We start from the raw sequence: 17,441 nt of genomic DNA, 5'->3' as shown, positions 1-17,441 counted from the left end.
GCAACAACGACATCACTCCCTCACAGGACCTCTGCGACTCCCTCGCCTCGTACTTCCACCGCAAGATCGCCAACATCCACAACAGCTTCGACATTTCACCCCCGCACCCATCGGTCGTACCTTCGCACCCCGCCGCCACCCTCCAGACATGGACCGAGGTGACCCCCGAAGACACGTCACGCATGATGAACACCATCCACTCCGGATCTCCGACCGACCCGTGCCCCCATCATGTTTTCAACAAGGCAGCCTCTACCATCGCACCCCACCTCCGAGACATCATCAACACCTCCTTCAACACAGCAACTTTCCCGGAGAGCTGGAAGCACGCCGAACTCAGCGCTCTGCTGAAGAAACCAACAGCGGACCCGACCGACCTCAAGAACTTCCGCCCCATCTCGCTCCTTCCTTTCCCCGCCAAAGTCATCGAGAAGGTCGTCAACAAGCAACTGGCAGCCTTCCTCGAGACGAACGGATCCCTCGACCCATCACAGTCCGGATTCAGAGCCAACCACAGCACCGAGACCGCCCTCATCGCAGCCACCGACGACATCCGAGCCCTGCTCGACAACGGCGAAACAGCGGCACTCATCCTCCTAGACCTCTCCGCAGCATTTGACACTGTCTGCCACCGCACACTAGTCCAACGCCTCAACGACACCGGCATCCAAGGGAAGGCTCTGGAATGGATCATCTCATACCTCTCCGGCAGAACACAGAGAGTACGCCTCCCTCCGTTCCGCTCCGAGGCCACCGAAGTCATCTGCGGCGTCCCGCAAGGATCGTCGCTCAGCCCCACTCTCTTCAACATCTACATGAAACCCCTCGCTGCCATCGCACGCCAACACAACCTCAACATCATTTCCTACGCCGATGACACCCAGCTAATTCTCTCCCTCACCAGAGACCCCGACACCGCCAAAGCCAGCCTGCACAAAGGGATGACAGACGTCGCTGAATGGATGAACATCAGCCGCCTGAAACTGAACACGGACAAGACAGAAGTCCTCATCCTGGGACCATCACCCTCCGCATGGGACGACTCCTGGTGGCCCCCGGCACTAGGCACCGCACCTGAACCGACGGACCACGCACGCAACTTGGGCGTCATACTGGACTCCTCCCTATCGATGACCAGACAAGTCAACGCCGTCTCCTCAGCTTGCTTCCACAACCTCCGCATGCTCCGAAAGATCTTCCGATGGATCCCAACCGAGACCAGGAAGACGGTCACCCACGCTCTCGTCACCAGCAGACTAGACTACGGAAACACCCTCTACGCCGGTACTACGGCCAAGCTTCAGAAAAGACTTCAGCGTATTCAGAACGCCTCCGCCCGACTCATCCTGGACGTCCCCCGACGCAGCCACATCTCGTGCCACCTGAGAGACCTGCACTGGCTCCTGGTCAACAAGAGGATCACGTTCAGACTCCTCACCCACGCACACAAGTCCCTCCACGACCTAGGCCCAGGGTACCTCAACAGCCGCCTCACCTTCTACACGCCCACCCGCCGGCTACGTTCCGCTAACCTCGCCCTCGCCGTCATCCCTCGCATCCAGAGAGCCACCGCTGGAGGAAGGTCATTCTCCTACCTGGCAGCTAAGACTTGGAACTCCCTACCCGTCCACCTGCGGATGACCCAGGACCACCTGGCCTTCAGGAAACAGCTCAAGACCTGGCTGTTCGAGCAGTAGCAGACCCCCTTCCCCAAGCGCCTTGAGACCCTTACGGGTGAGTAGAGCGCGATATAAGTTCCATGATTGATTGATTGATTGATTATATGTGCGATGTCCAGCACTCTGACGCCCTGCATCGGGATGAGTAGTGCTAAAGCGCTATAAATGAACTAAAGTTAAATAGTGGTATTTAAATTGATATTCATGTAAATAGTGGGACAGACCAACATATCTGACATTCTTACAGTCTTTGCATATCTCTTCTATACAGGGACTGAAAAGAGTCAAAAGCATGCCTTTCATAAGTGCCCGCCAATTGATAAGCTGTGACCCTTTGTTTCCCCTCCATTGCATCTTGGTGTGAGCCTCCCGATAGCACCCCGCCAGGGTACCCCAACAAAAGGCCCTCCACTTGTGTCCTGACCACCGGTCAAGTACTGACTACTGGACACAGTGCTTCAGATGTGTCCCGCAGGCCACAACCAAAAAGAATCTGAGAAAAGCCGAATAAAACCATGACGACCCCTATTTTAGCTTCCTGGCCGAGATGCATTGTGGGCACCATACAATCACCAGGGCTGGTTTGGGGTCCATAGACTCGTTCGTCCTCAGATTAGAGCGACCGGTGCCTGAAACCAGAGGTTGAAGTGGGGGTGGGGGTATCTGTGGGGCACGACGTGCCATATAAAAACAATTCCCCTACTTTTAGTTAAAATACAACTATCTAGGGGTGGTTACTTCCCATAGTTGCGATGCCTCGGCTGAAATGGAAGGGAGACAGCCTCTTAAACTGTGAATCCGAGGGAGGGCTATACAGCTGAACAAGAAACAAGCCTTCTTGCCAGGTCCTGCACCCAGAAACAAATGTAAACATGTGCAGGGGTTTAATCTTCAAAACCCGGCCTTGGCTTTAATTCATGGAGGTACCTGAAGCTTCATGATGACAAAGATTCTTCTGTTCGAGAGATATTGTAAGGGTGTCACTAGCTGAGCTGTGGCCTCCGTGCTGTTAATGGACAGTTATAACATTTGTTTGCACTAGGTACATTCTGGAATTACCAAAATCTCCATTTTGGAATCACTTTTTAAAATCTTAAACCCACATTTTATCACGCATTTTGTGCCAGCCCATCTAATACTTTGCGTACTGCATGTTTACAATAATGACTGACTTTCTTTCACAAACTGGGACCTTGGAGCACTAAAAATACACAAATCACTATTCACCACTGCACCAACAAGGATTCAATTATGTGGCTCCCTGGTTACACACGCAGACATCTGCACTGATTGCAATAACACATTTGAGATTTAATAATGTAAAGTAGTGCGCTTCCCACTGATTCATTCAGCTTGCATTTATTTTTCATTTAAAGTGTTTTTTTTGTATGCAGTTACCTGAAAGTGAAAGACCAACAAAATACTAACAGAATATTTTGATTTTTTAGTCACACCTTTGACCCCGCCCCCACGCTCATTGATCCCACCCCATGGTACTTAGCAACACAGTTTTAGGCCTCGCCTGCGACAGAGCATGTGCGGCATGCGCTCTCGCTTGCGAGAGTATTGTATACAACAAGGGGCTTGCACCTCACCCTATGCTTAACGTTCCTTGGCTTGACTGCTGATCTTATTTACTGTCTTCTAAGTGACTTCATCTTCTTTCGGCCGGAGCATGAACCAAGTACTGATTACTTCAGCTTGAATGATGTCCTTCAGCTGATTGTGCTGTGATTGAGATATTACTTTTATTTTTTCTTCTTCCCTGTTGTCCTTGTTGAACCTCTTGAAATTTGTAGCTATGTTATACAACGCCACACACACTTCAAAGAAGCCCTTATTCTCATTTGAAATGGGTGTTTATTGTAACAACATATGTTATTGGCTGCTTTTATTGTGACAACAGATGGTATCTGCTTCCAAATGTATTTTCAATGAGACTTGTACATGGGCGCAATTGCTTTCTTTATGTGATATAATTCTTTTGCCAAATGTCAATTTTCTTTTTCTTTTTCACACAAGGGGAGATTAACTGATTTGCTTAGAATCACATGGGTGTTGTGCCTAGTCCTAACAAGCATTTGCAAAGCCAATAGGTCTCACCTTTGAGAATAGTGGCTCTGCCCTTGCCATTTTTTCATGCTGTACAGCATGGGCATTGCCGCATTTGGCAATGATTTCTAAGATAATAAAAGAAGAGCGTATGATGCATCCAGTGCGAATGCACTTTAAAAAAATGTGTTACCACTGGCTGCATCTTAGCGCTTTCTTAAATTCGTTTTAGCCACATTTCATAGCACCTGCGCTGCTGTACAGCATGGCTACAAAAGATTGCCCATAGTTCTCACAGGCAAAACCTATTTGCTTTGCCAGTGCTGCTTTTTACTTGAATTCAACTGCTGCCTGAAACACTGGTTTATTACTCACTGAGACTGAGGGAGCCTGAGAATAAAAAAGGCTAATTAAACCCTCATCACTCGAAATGATGAGATACAATCTCGTGATATTTAGGGAGTCACATACAATGTATGAAATAAACAAAGAAATGACCACATGACATAGACAGGAAATTATATCAAGACAGGAAATGAGATCACGAACAGGAAGTGAGATCACGGACAGAAACAGCAACAGCAAACTGTACTTTTCTTTATCTTGCAGTAGTATGCTCCCCAAGGACAGGCAAAGCTAACTGTAAACTGGGATTGCTGCCAAATGGGCAGGAAAGGCCAGATGGGTGGGGGTGAATTATGTTTGGCTTCAGCTGGTTTTGGTCATAACAAACATCCTTATCACTTAGTACTATATCCATCTGTAGTGGTTGGTTTTTCTATTGTGCTAGTTTAGCTGGGGCACAATCTAGCTCTGATCATAGCTGGGGCCACAATGAGCTAGGTGAGGCGGGAGTAAGGGTGGTCCGAAATCATTTACAGTAGTAAGTCTGGCATGTTTTACTTTTTACTTTTACTCACTGATGTATGACCACGTTCTTTTGATTACACCCCTCGAATAAATGTATTTTGTGATAAACAGTTGGGTACAGGTGCTTTTAATCGTGTAGGGCTGAGGTGTCTGTCCGATTTCACCAGGAAGTTTTACACACAGAGACAGAAATGTGCCCCACACTCTCTCCCTCCCTGTGTTTGGAAAGACTTCAAACATGCTGGTTATTCCACAAACTAATGTGTCTTCTCTCACTCAGTGCCCCTGCCAATCTGCATTCCACCCCCTTTCCACTGCCCCTTAGGCCTTTCTCATGCTCCCTGTCTGTTATATACATTTATTTTAACATTATTTGCCAGCCTGATTGTTGGAATATCTGAAGCTCACCTCCCCCAATCTTACTGACCAAGCTGCTCCCCTGATTCCAAGTTGTGTAGGTTGAAAATAGGAACATTCTTGTTTTAATCTACCCAACTTCCTTTACACCCTTCTATAAATGAGTGTGTAAGTTTCACATCGTAGCCGGCATTGCGTACTGGGGGCCCCATATGCACTGTGCCCTTTAGCCCCAGCCTGAGACACCCCTGAAGCTCTTTCAGTTCACCTCCTTCATGGTCAGTGGCAGGTGTTTGTTTCTCACTGGAACACACACAAAGCTCTTTTAAAGCTCCTCTAAAATGGCCAGACCCTCTCCTAACCTGGAGTGTGCACTTGTTGCACCCCAATACTGTAAATCTACAGCGCTCCGCCAGTGGGCCTCCTCCCGGGACACTAGTATCCCACTACTAGGACATACACATTGTTCTAAAATGGACCTATTGATTCCCCTCTAATGCGGGTGTTTGTCCCAGCTCTCTGATAATATCCACAAAGCTCCATCAGTGCACCTCTACCTGTAGGAGAGTAGGATCTGCACTTATGTTGCCCCCACTTTTTTCTGATGTTTACACTGGTTTCTGGCTATAGTCTGGCTGGGACTCTGCTAATCAGGGCCCTAGTCTCTCTGTTCTCTCTAAATAACTTGGAGTGCATATTAGGTGCACTAGTGATTGGATACTGTGGTACCTTATGAGCCCCTAGTATATGGTACCTTAGGTACCAAATGCACAGGTACTTCACAGGCCTACCAGGGGCTGAAGCATGTATTATGCCACCCCTGGGAAGCAGACTAAATCTGACACCACAGGCCTACTGCTGCAGCCTGGGTGAGGTGGTGTTAGCACTCCTCACTGAGATATAGGTTCACTATATCTCTCCCTGCACACACATTTAAACCTATCAGTCACCCCTAAGGCAGGCCCTATCAATCCTGAGGGCAGGGTGCTTGGTTTCCATGTGAGGGGGTGCCTCTGCCTGAGCAGGACCACTCTGCAGCTCACAGAGTCTATTCTCTGGGGCTGTTTGTGAATGCGGTCAAACCATATACTCTTAAGTGCATTATAACCTCTCGGTAAATGCTAACTTTGGGATGGCTGCATCAAAACATGTCGTGTTTGGTGTCAAATGCTCTGGAATCATACCACCACACCAGTAACTGGTGTGGGAGTATGATCCCACCCTTCTAGAGGGATAGACATGTACCTACTGTGGAAACACAGTAGAATCCTGAAGAGCCCTGGCATCACAAAATGGATGCCACCAGCACAGACACTGGGCTGCCCTCCTGCTGATGACCGAAACTCGCAGTGGAGGTGGCCCAACAATAGGCATCCTGTCACAGGGAGGTGTGGTCACCTCCCAGACAGGGTTTAGTGTATTGGGGCTGGGAGGGTGCACTCCTAGAGTGCTTTGAAGTCCTGCACTGGGGGAGCAGTAGGCTCCTCTGTGCATACACCAGTTCAAACCAGCTCAGGGGCTACCTGTCCCTGCTCTGGCGCGAAACTGGACAAAGGGAAGTGGGTGTAGCCACCCACTCCCCTGACCCTCCCATAGGTGGGGTCATAGAGCTAGTCCCTCCCTTCCTTCTAGTATAAGTTAGGGAACCCTTACCATTGCAAACTAGATATCCCTGGACGATGCTCTGAAGAAGAATCCTGGACCTTCGACATTCCACTACCTCTGGAAGACTGAAGAATCTCCCTTGGAGTCAAGGAGTGACTCCCCTGCTTGGCAGGCACCAAACTTTGCAATCAGCGGTCGCAAACCTTCCCGCTCCTGTCGGAGTCCGAAGTCCCTGCAGCCCAGGAAGAGGATTTCCTGACTTCTCCAAGGCCATCGTGAGTCCCCAGTGACGCTGAGACAAGTAGACCCCACGAGTGACGCGGAACCATAATCCCTTGGTACTGTGCACTATTTTCGAGTGCAACCCCTTCACGACGTTCTACAAATGTGTGCTTTGGGTCACGTGTGGTCCAAACCTCCAGCAGGATTCCCTCCGAAGATCAGAGGCCTATGCCATCCCGAGTGGCCGTGGGCCCCTGGTGAGTGAATCCTCCCGAGGCGTCTTTGCAATCCCTTGCCGGTTGGCTTGTGGGTCCCCTGAAGACCTTTCTACAGTTCCAAAGGGCTCTCCTGGTTGCTCCAGGCCTGCCCTGACTTACCCTCGATGGATGAGTCCCTCAGACCTTGCTGGACTGCACCGCTGACTTTTTACACTTTCCACGAGACTTGCTGTTACCAAGGCTTGTTGGCTCCAATCTGGTCACCGACACCGTAGTAAGCTGCAGACTTCATGGCACACACCGAATCCAGCTCCTGGTCATCGTCGACGCCTCCTGGACCTCGTGGCTGAAGAGTCAAGACACCCGTGATCAACTGCAACCACCCGATGACTGTGGGCATCCATCTTCCTTGCCCCAGGTCAATGCCAAGTGACTTTGAACACTGTCCCCTCTGCTTTCAGGTCTTCCTTCTTCTGAATCCAGGCTTGGATTCCACCGGACACTTCTCCTGTCTTCACAAGCAGCAAGTCTTCTTTGGCTCCCATTGAAAAAGACGCCGCGACCCGACTCCAAAAGACACCTATGCACCCGGCTTCCCTCGGTGAGGTAACTCCAGCACTACGGTGCTCCTGTGGGTGTTGGCTCTAGAACTACTTACCCTCCAAGTGACTTGCTTGTAGACTCTCCCGAAGTATCTTAAAACTCTAAATTTCCAATTGCGACTTGCACCATTGGAGTCAATTGGGATCCGCGGCTGTGTTCTCACACTGCATGCGTCTCCCATGGGTACTTTACTTACCTGCTTTGGGTGGATTAGTGAGGCCCCAGCACTTCTGAAGGCCCTAGGCCTTGTCCCCTTGCAAGTCGTTATCTCTAAGTCTCTTTTTTTAGTATATGGTCTGGTACGCCCGTAGGGCCCCAGCCATATTTGTGCTTAACTTGTTGGGAAATGTTGATTTGTGCATATGTCCTTGACTTCTAATCTCATAAAGAGATTAGCAGAGAGTTGTTAGTAATAAATACATATATATTATATATATATACCTGTGTGGTGTCCTTTCATTTCGTAATTCAAGAGATTATAAGGTAAAACAAGCTGCTTTACATTCCTCTAAAGGCTTAGCCTGAAGGCTGCTCTCCACAGCTACCACTAGTATAGCTTTCTTTAAAAGGTTGTCTTAAATCTACTACCATAAGAGTCGAATTGTACTGGTGCAAGGTGTCCACTTTAACTAGTGAACAGCATATACCAGGCCAACTTCTCACACTACCCTAACCTGTAGTGTGCACGGAACCCAGCGCTGGTATACCACACTTCTGTCTTCACAAGTTGTATGTATTCCAGTACTGGGGAGTCCGCACAGCTCTTACAATGCAGCTCTACACTGCCTTTACTATTTATCTATATGCCAGTGTGCAAACAGCTACCGTGCTCTCATAATGCACCTCTAACTAACTTCTAGTGTGTACTCGCACCCCAGTACTGGGAGCTCCGCAGAGCTCTCACAATACACTCCTATCTAACCTCTGTGTACGCCGACGGCACCCAGCTCCTCCTCTACCTCACCGAAGACACGGACGCCACTAGAGCGAACTTCCGACGCTCCATGACTGCCGTCGCCGACTGGATGAGAGCCAACTGCCTCAAACTCAACACCTACAAAACCAAAGTTTGGGATGACTCCTGGTGGGCCTCTGCCCTAGGACCAGCAAACACCCCCACCACCCACCTCGGAATCATGCTCGACAGTGAGTTCTCCATGACAGGTCAACTCGGTTGCCTCCACCTGCTTCAAAACCCTCAAAATGCTCTGTAAAGTCTTCAGATGGATCCCAGCCGACATCAGAAGAACCGTCACGCAAGCTGTCATCACCAGTCGACTTGATTACAGGAACGCCCTCTATGCCAGAACCACCGCCCTCCTTCTCAAGCGCCTCCAAACTATCCAGAATGCAGTAGTCAAAATCATCCTGGACCTGCCCATATGATCCCACATCACCCCCTCCTACACACACACGTCTGTAGCCTGCACTGGCTCCCTGTCAAGAAGAGATGCTACTTTAAGCTGCTCATGCACGCCTACAAAGCCCTCCACAACACCGAACCAGGATACCTGAACAACCGATTGACCTTCTACCAATCCACCAGACACCTACGGTCTGCCTCCCTGGACCTCGCCACCATCCCCCACATCCATCATACTCGAGCCAGAGGACGTTCTTTCTCCCACTTCACTGCCAAGGCCTGGACCGACCTCCCCATCAACCTCCAAACCTCTACCTCCCTCCCCGAATTCAGGAGTGGCCTCAAGAACCAGCTATTCGAGTAGCCCCACCCCTCAGGGTGAATAATGCGCTATACAAATTATTGATTGATTGATTGATTGATTTATTGATTGTAATCGCATCCCAGTACTTGGAGCTCCGCAGAGCTCTCACAATAAACCGCTATCCCAACCTCTAATATGTACTTGTACCACAGTCAGGAGCATGCACTGAGCTCTCACAATGCACCTCTATCCTCAAATGCAGAAATTACTTGTACTCCAGTAGGAAGGGGTGCATACTGTACTGCACCTGTAATATGTCTACTTTCAGGGTCGGACACTCACAGAGAGCTAACCATGACCAGTAGTATGTACTTGAACCTCCAGCGCCGGGACCTCCGCAGAGCTCCTCCAATGCCCCTCTATCCCAAACTGTAGTACCTACTTGTACCGCAGCACTAGGACCTCAATGGAACTCACACAATGGCTGTTTAGCCTGACCTGTAGTAGGTACTTGTACCCAGAGCTTAATTCGATCTGGTGGTTCCGGGTGGGGCCACCGGTACCCATTTTTGCTGACCAGCACTTCTTTTCTTCATCAGATTTTCAGCCAGAGAAATCGAGTTAAAGCACACTCGGGAGAAAGAAGAAGAAAGAGAAAGTTGGACAAACATGACAAACGGGAGACGCATGAACCTCCACAAGGGAGATAAAGGGGCAGGGAGTAGCTAAAGCGACATAAAGTGGAATCAAGACTGCGTAGCCTTGGTATTTGGTATGCTGATCTAAAATAGCGCCAGTAGCCTGCTTTAGAGCAAAACTTTGGGCCTTGGCACTTAGGGGCACATGTATGACCATTTTTAGCTGTTACAAAAGGAGAATCGGACCGTTTGCGACAGCTAAAATGGCTTCCAGCATGTACTAACTATTTACGAGCCGGTAACCTAATTGGTAAAATACGGTTTGCAAGTCGGTATTGGGAAGGGTTGTGCCAAGGGCATCCTTTCCTAATGCCAAGTCGCAGGGGCATGAATGCATGTTTGCGACCCCTTCCCATTTGTGAATGTGGGTGGCAACATTTTTTAAGAACACTGCCTCTTAAAAAAATTTAAAAGTAGCTTTTAATTTTTCTTTTTTAAATGCATTCCGTTTTCCTTTAAGGAAATCCGACTGCATTCACAAAAATATTTAAAAAGCAATCACAGACATAGTGGTCTGCTGACCCCAGCAAGCCACCATCCCTGTGAGTACAGGCCATTCCCAATGGGTCATAAATTGTGCACTGCCTCATGAATATTGATGAGGCAGGTCACTTGCGACCTCATTGGGAATCACTAAGTGTGTCGGAGAGACATTAGTACATTTAATTTTGCGAGTCCACAAAAATAGCACTTAGAGAGTCACAAAATGAAATGGTCATACATGTCGCCCTTCATCTTTTACAAATCAAGCACTGCTTGTAACCTAGCAGTGGGAGCAGGACAGACCTCATATAATGCTCCTCTGTTCCGACCTTTAGTATGTACCTTTATCCCAGTAACTCTTACGATGCACCTGTGCCAGGACCTGCAGTTTACACTCGTGTCCAGTACCTTTCTGCTGACGCTCTCTCTCTCTCTCTCTCTCTCTCTCTCCTCTCCGTTTGCTGGTTGGGAGTAGTCCTAGCGCCAAGAAGCCTTCCGGCATATGTCACCCTTACAAATGCCTCACTCACTCACCTGCAGTGTGCACCTGTATCCCAGTAACTCTTACGATGCACCTGTGCCAGGACCTGCAGTTTACACTCGTGTCCAGTACCTTTCTGCTGACGCTCTCTCTCTCTCTCTCTCTCTCTCTCTCTCCTCTCCGTTTGCTGGTTGGGAGTAGTCCTAGCGCCAAGAAGCCTTCGCGCATATGTCACCCTTACAAATGCCTCACTCACTCACCTGCAGTGTGCACCTGTATCCCAGTAACTCTTACGATGCACCTGTGCCAGGACCTGCAGTTTACACTCGTGTCCAGTACCTTTCTGCTGGCTCTCTCTCTCTCTCTCTCCTCTCCGTTTGCTGGTTGGGAGTAGTCCTAGCACAAAGAAGCCTTCGCGCATATGTCACCCTTACAAATGCCTCACTCACTCACCTGCAGTGTGCACCTGTATCCCAGTAACTCTTACGATGCACCTGTGCCAGGACCTGCAGTTTACACTCGTGTCCAGTACCTTTCTGCTGGCTCTCTCTCTCTCTCTCTCTCTCTCCTCTCCGTTTGCTGGTTGGGAGTAGTCCTAGCGCCAAGAAGCCTTCGCGCATATGTCACCCTTACAAATGCCTCACTCACTCACCTGCAGTGTGCACCTGTATCCCAGTAACTCTTACGATGCACCTGTGCCAGGACCTGCAGTTTACACTCGTGTCCAGTACCTTTCTGCTGGCTCTCTCTCTCTCTCTCTCTCTCTCCTCTCCGTTTGCTGGTTGGGAGTAGTCCTAGCTCCAAGAAGCCTTCCGGCATATGTCACCCTTACAAATGCCTCACTCACTCACCTGCAGTGTGCACCTGTATGCCAGTACTGGGACTGCCTCTCCCAATGCACCTCTGCTATTGGGTTCAGGCTCCACTTGTACCCCAGTACTGGGGCAGCCGTGTAGGACACACAGTGCACCTTCAGATTGCAAGGCACTATGCACCTATTTCTGGGCACTGTAAACTGAATGCTTTAGAACGCACCTCCAGTTGGCTGCAGTACATACTGGTTCCTCAGTGGTGAGGCCTTCTCAGAGCTCTCACAATGCACCTCTGTCCTGATTCTCAAACTGGTCTGTGTCACAGCACAGAGACACTTTTAACACTGAAGCGTCACGTGGCCCTGGGGAAATACAGCTGGTGTTTGCATCAAGCACTGTTTGAAGTGGTTTGAAAGAGACCCTCAAAACCATCCGGTCTAGCGAGTCATCCGTCCCCTTCAACCCACCCACCCCTCCTGGACCAGCCATCCATTCATCTCACCAAACCCACCCACTACATCCTTCCAGCCATTCATTTCACCAAACCATCTACATCCGTCATTCATCTACCAATCCACCTATCCATCCATTCACCTCACTGAGACCAACTCACCAACCCCACTCCAGCCACCCACCCGCACTCACACACATGAATCCACCCATCGGTCCATGATAATCCTATTCATAAATCGATCCATCAGAGCAAACCTACTCCACTCCATTCACCCATCCATCCATCCATCCATCTCCATTCGTTCATCTATCCATTCACCCAGCTCACATTTATTCGAGTAAACAAACTCCCTACAGCCACCTCCCCAAGCCCACACAACACTTGTGCAACACACCCATCCACTCATTCACCCATCCATCAATCACAAATGCCCTCATCCATTGCTCACCCACCCAAACCTAAGAAGACATCCAATCCCTCCCTGTTAACCCGATCCATCCATTAACTCATCCATCGATCCTTCTCACTGAACCACCTCCATTCATTCTGCCCACCCATCTCATCAAACCCAACCAATCATCCACCACCCTTTACCGTCCACCTTTTAGGGCAAACCTCCTCCCACCAACTAACCTGTTAATGAGAGACAGCAAACCATCTCGATCAGAGCCTTTGATTGTACAAAGGCACATGCCCAAATCCACCACCCGTGATGAACCACCCATCCCCACATAACTGAACCCACCCACATCATACACCCAAACATCTATGTGCTAGACCATATCCATGCATCCACCTCCCTACATCTACCCTATCCACCCATGAGCCACCCATCTATATCACTGCTCCCTATATCTATTATGCATCCATCTCGCTGAACCCACCCCGTGCAGCTCCACATCACCGAACCCACCCACACCATCCACCCAACCATCTATGTGCTAACCAGATCCATGCATCCACCTCCCCACGTCTACTCTAGCCACCCATGAACCACCCATCTATATCACTGCTCCCTATATCTATTATGCATCCATCTCACTGAACCCACCCCATGCAGCTCCACATCACCAAACCCACCCACACCATCCACCGAACCAATATGTGCTAGACCAAATCCAAGCATCCAGCTCACCAAATCCACCCTATTCCACCCATGAACCACCTATCTATACCACCACTCCCTACATCCCTCTCACCAAACCTTTCCCATACATCCATGTAATTAATCCACGTCTTTCCAGCCACCCATTCATTCATTTCCCAAACCGACTCCACCCATTCCTCTATCTATTCAAAAATTCATCACACCGAACCAACTCCATCCATCTATCCATCCACACATGCTTCTCACAAAACACACCCCATTGTTCCATCCGTACATTCATCCATCCATCCATCCACCCATCCACACATGCTTCTCACAAAACACACCCCATTGTTCCATCCGTACATTCATCCATCCATCCACCCATCCACACATGCTTCTCACAAAACACACCCCATTGTTCCATCCGTACATTCATCCATCCATCCACCCATCCACACATGCTTCTCACAAAACACACCCCATTGTTCCATCCGTACATTCATCCATCCATCCACCCATCCACACATGCTTCTCACAAAACACACCCCATTGTTCCATCCATACATTCATCCATCCATCCAGACATGCATCTCACAAAACACACCCCATCGTTCCATCCGTCCATTCTTCCATCCATCCATCCACCCACCCACCCACTCATCCACACATGCTTCTCACAAAACACACCCCATCGTTCCATCCATTCATCCATCCATCCATTCACCCATCAATCCATCCATCCATCCACACATGCTTCTCACAAAACACACCCCATCGTTCCATCCATTCATCCATCCATCCACACATGCTTCTCACAAAACACACCCCATCGTTCCATCCATTCATCCATCCATCCATTCACCCATCAACCCATCCATCCACACATGCTTCTCACAAAACACACCCCATTGTTCCATCCGTACATTCATCCATCCATCCACACATGCATCTCACAAAACACACCCCATTGTTCCATCCGTACATTCATCCATCCATCCACACATGCATCTCACAAAACACACCCCATCGTTCTATCCGTCCATTATTCCATCCATCCATCCACCCACCCACCCATCCACACATGCTTCTCACAAAACACACCCCATCGTTCCATCCATTCATCCATCCATCCATTCACCCATCAATCCATCCATCCACACATGCTTCTCACAAAACACACCCCATCGTTCCATCCATTCATCCATCCATCCACACATGCTTCTCACAAAACACACCCCATCGTTCCATCCATTCATCCATCCATCCATTCACCCATCAATCCATCCATCCACACATGCTTCTCACAAAACACACCCCATCGTTCCATCCATTCATCCATCCATCCACACATGATTCTCACAAAACACACCACATTGTTCCATCCATTCGTCCATCCATTCTACCAAATCAAAGCTCTACATCATCCATAGATCCATCTTGCCAATACCACAACATCCACTCATACATACCTCAATTCATCCATCCATCTCACTCAATCTACTCCTGATTTCAATCTGCGCATTCATCTCACCGAATTCATTCCACCAACCCATTCATCCATGCATCATTCATCCATTCTCCACATCTTCCTTACCAAACTCACTCCATCTTATCCATCCGTCCGTTCATCCATCCATCTACCCGTCTATCTATCCACCCGACCATTCATCCATCCATTGGACTAAACCAACGCCCTAGAATGATTTATCTCACTACAATCCCATTCATCCATGCATCAATAGATCAATTTCACAGAATCCAGTCATTCCAATTCATTCCATCCATCATTTCATCCACCCACCCACCTAGTGTCATCTTAAGGATTTTGGGGGACCCAGGCAAGACTTATTTTTCGGGCCCCCTGTAGAGAACAAATTTGAATTTCATTATCAATTTCCTGCTAATATAAAACTGCATGATGACAAACAATACTCATTTATATGTTACATTTTACCAGGATCTAAAAAACAATTCATATTTCTTCCCCAGGACCCCAAAAATCCTTATATGACACTGGGGAGAGCGACAATAGTCAAATATAAAGAAAGTTCACTTTCCGAGGGGACCCCTTGAAAGGTGGGGGCCCAGGGCCCATGGGCTCACTTTGCCCATGCCTTAAAACGCCTCTGCCCCTACCCACCCATTACCGGCCCGCAGAGTAGACTCTCTCAGCACTTCTTTTTCATCATTGTCACCCACGCGGGTTCTCCAGCTTTGCTTTCAAGCGGGTGATTGCTCCCACCTCCGGCGCGTGAACGTGCAGTTCCGCGAATCCCTCGCATCAGGCTTTCAGCGTTACCTGTGGGGGTCTTACCTGTCTTTGACGTGGTTGCGGGGCTTGCGTACTTGCTTTAGGCACTGTGCGCTGACTGCAGGACCGGTCAACTGGCCAATGTTTGATGGACCGTTTACTGGCCTGGTCCGGCGGCTGCCGGTCCGGCAAGATGGCTGCAGGTCTAGTGAGCTAGTTACAGGTATCCGGCTAGGTGCAGGTCTGGTGAGCTGGCTACAGGTATCCGGCTACGTGCAGGTCTGGTGAGCTCGTTACAGGTATCTGGGTGAGTTCAGGACTAGAGAGCTCGTTACAGGTATCGGGGTGGGTGCAGGTCTAGAGAGCTGGTTGCAGATATCCAACTGGGTGCAGGAATGGTGACTGGTTACAGGTATCTGGCGAGGTGCAGGTGTACTGAGCTGGTTACAGGTATCTAGCTGGGTGAAGGTCTGGTGATCTGGTTACCTGTATCCGGCTGGGTGCGGGTCTGGTGATCTGGTTACCGGTATCCGGCTGGGTGCAGGTCTGGTGAGCTGGTTACCGGTATCCGGCTGAGTGCAGGTCAGGTGAGCTGGTTACAGTTATGCTGCTGGGTGCAAGCCTGGTGAGCTGGTTACACTTACAGGTATCCTCCTGAAGGTCTGGTGAGCTGGTCACAGAGATCTAGATGGGTGCAGGTCTGGTTACTGGTGAGCTGGGCACAGGTGTCCGGCTGGGTGCTGGTCTGGTGAGCTGGTTACCGGTATCTGGCTGAGTGCAGGTCAGGTGAGCTGGTTACAGTTATGCTGCTGGGTGCAAGCCTGGTGAGCTGGTTACACTTACAGGTATCCTCCTGAAGGTCTGGTGAGCTGGTCACAGAGATCTAGAGGGGTGCAGGTCTGGTTACTGGTGAGCTGGTTACCGGTATCCGGCTGGGTGCAGGTCGGTTTAAAGGTGAGCTGGGCACAGGTATCCAGCGGACTGCAGCTCTGACTACAGGACTGGGGAGCTGGTAAAAATATCCAATTTCTGCAAGTCTAGGGAGGCGACTGCAGGCCTGGTGAGCTGGGTACAGGAATGACGTTTTCTGCGGGTACGATGAGCCGGTTAAAGTGCCCAGCTGGATGAAGATCAGGTTCCAGGTACCCAGCTGCAGGTGTGGTGAGCTGGTTCCAGGTATCCGGCTGGGTGCTGGTCTGGTGAGCCTGGTTACAGATATTCAGCTGGGTGCAGGACTGGTGAGCTGGTAACAGGTGTCCGGCTGGGTGGTGGTCTGGTGAGCCTGGTTACAGATATTCAGCTGGGTGCAGGACTGGTGAGCTGGTAACAGGTGTCCGGCTGGGTGCTGGTCTGGTGAGCTGGTAACAGGTGTCCGGCTGGGTGCTGGTCTGGTGAGCTGGGTACAGGTGTCCAGCCGGGTCTGGTGCCAGACCCCGGAGCTGTTTGCAGCCTGGTAAGCTGGCAGCAGTTCTGGGGGCCGACTGGCCCTCTCTGTGCGTTGTCTGCGAATTACCCCTGATGGTCAGCCCCCCTTCCGTGCCCCCTGTGAGCCCCCATGCCCGTGGCCTCTCTGAGTCTCCCCACCCTGTCCGTGCCCAGTCTGTGCTTCATCTATTCGCTCTGCCCTGTCTGACCCCCCTGCCGCACTTGGCCCGTCTCCCTCCCCGCCGGCTCACTTCTCCCGGGGAGGAGGGAGGATGAGGAAGGGCTGCTGATGCCGGAGTTGATTTTTTTCCTGTTTTTTTTAGATTGTTCTAAATCCTGTGGTGACAAAAATTAAACTGAGGTCAATGGGGGCGCGTGAGGGGGGCAGGGGGTTAGCAGAAGGGGCGAGAGGGCGCTCTGGGGAGAGGGGCCAGACACGTGGGTCTGCAGCGCTGTGCACGTGTCGCGCTGCTT

General features: G+C 50.0%; 1 protein-coding gene across 1 annotated transcript in view; it reads right to left on the bottom strand.

Moving 5' to 3' along the window:
• The window catches only part of LOC146869235 (epidermal growth factor-like protein 8), a 130,596-nt gene extending 113,567 nt beyond the window's left edge, over positions 1 to 17,029 (bottom strand). The window contains exon 1 of the mRNA XM_085645382.1: positions 15,606 to 17,029. The gene's annotated coding sequence lies outside the window, so the exon portion shown is untranslated. The remainder of the gene's footprint in view (positions 1 to 15,605) is intronic.
• Between the last annotated feature and the right edge of the window lie 412 nt (positions 17,030 to 17,441).

Source organism: Triturus cristatus, chromosome 1_1 (assembly GCF_964204655.1).
Source record: "Triturus cristatus chromosome 1_1, aTriCri1.1, whole genome shotgun sequence".
NCBI lineage: Eukaryota > Metazoa > Chordata > Amphibia > Caudata > Salamandridae > Triturus > Triturus cristatus.
This window is presented reverse-complemented; position numbering and strand designations above follow the sequence as displayed.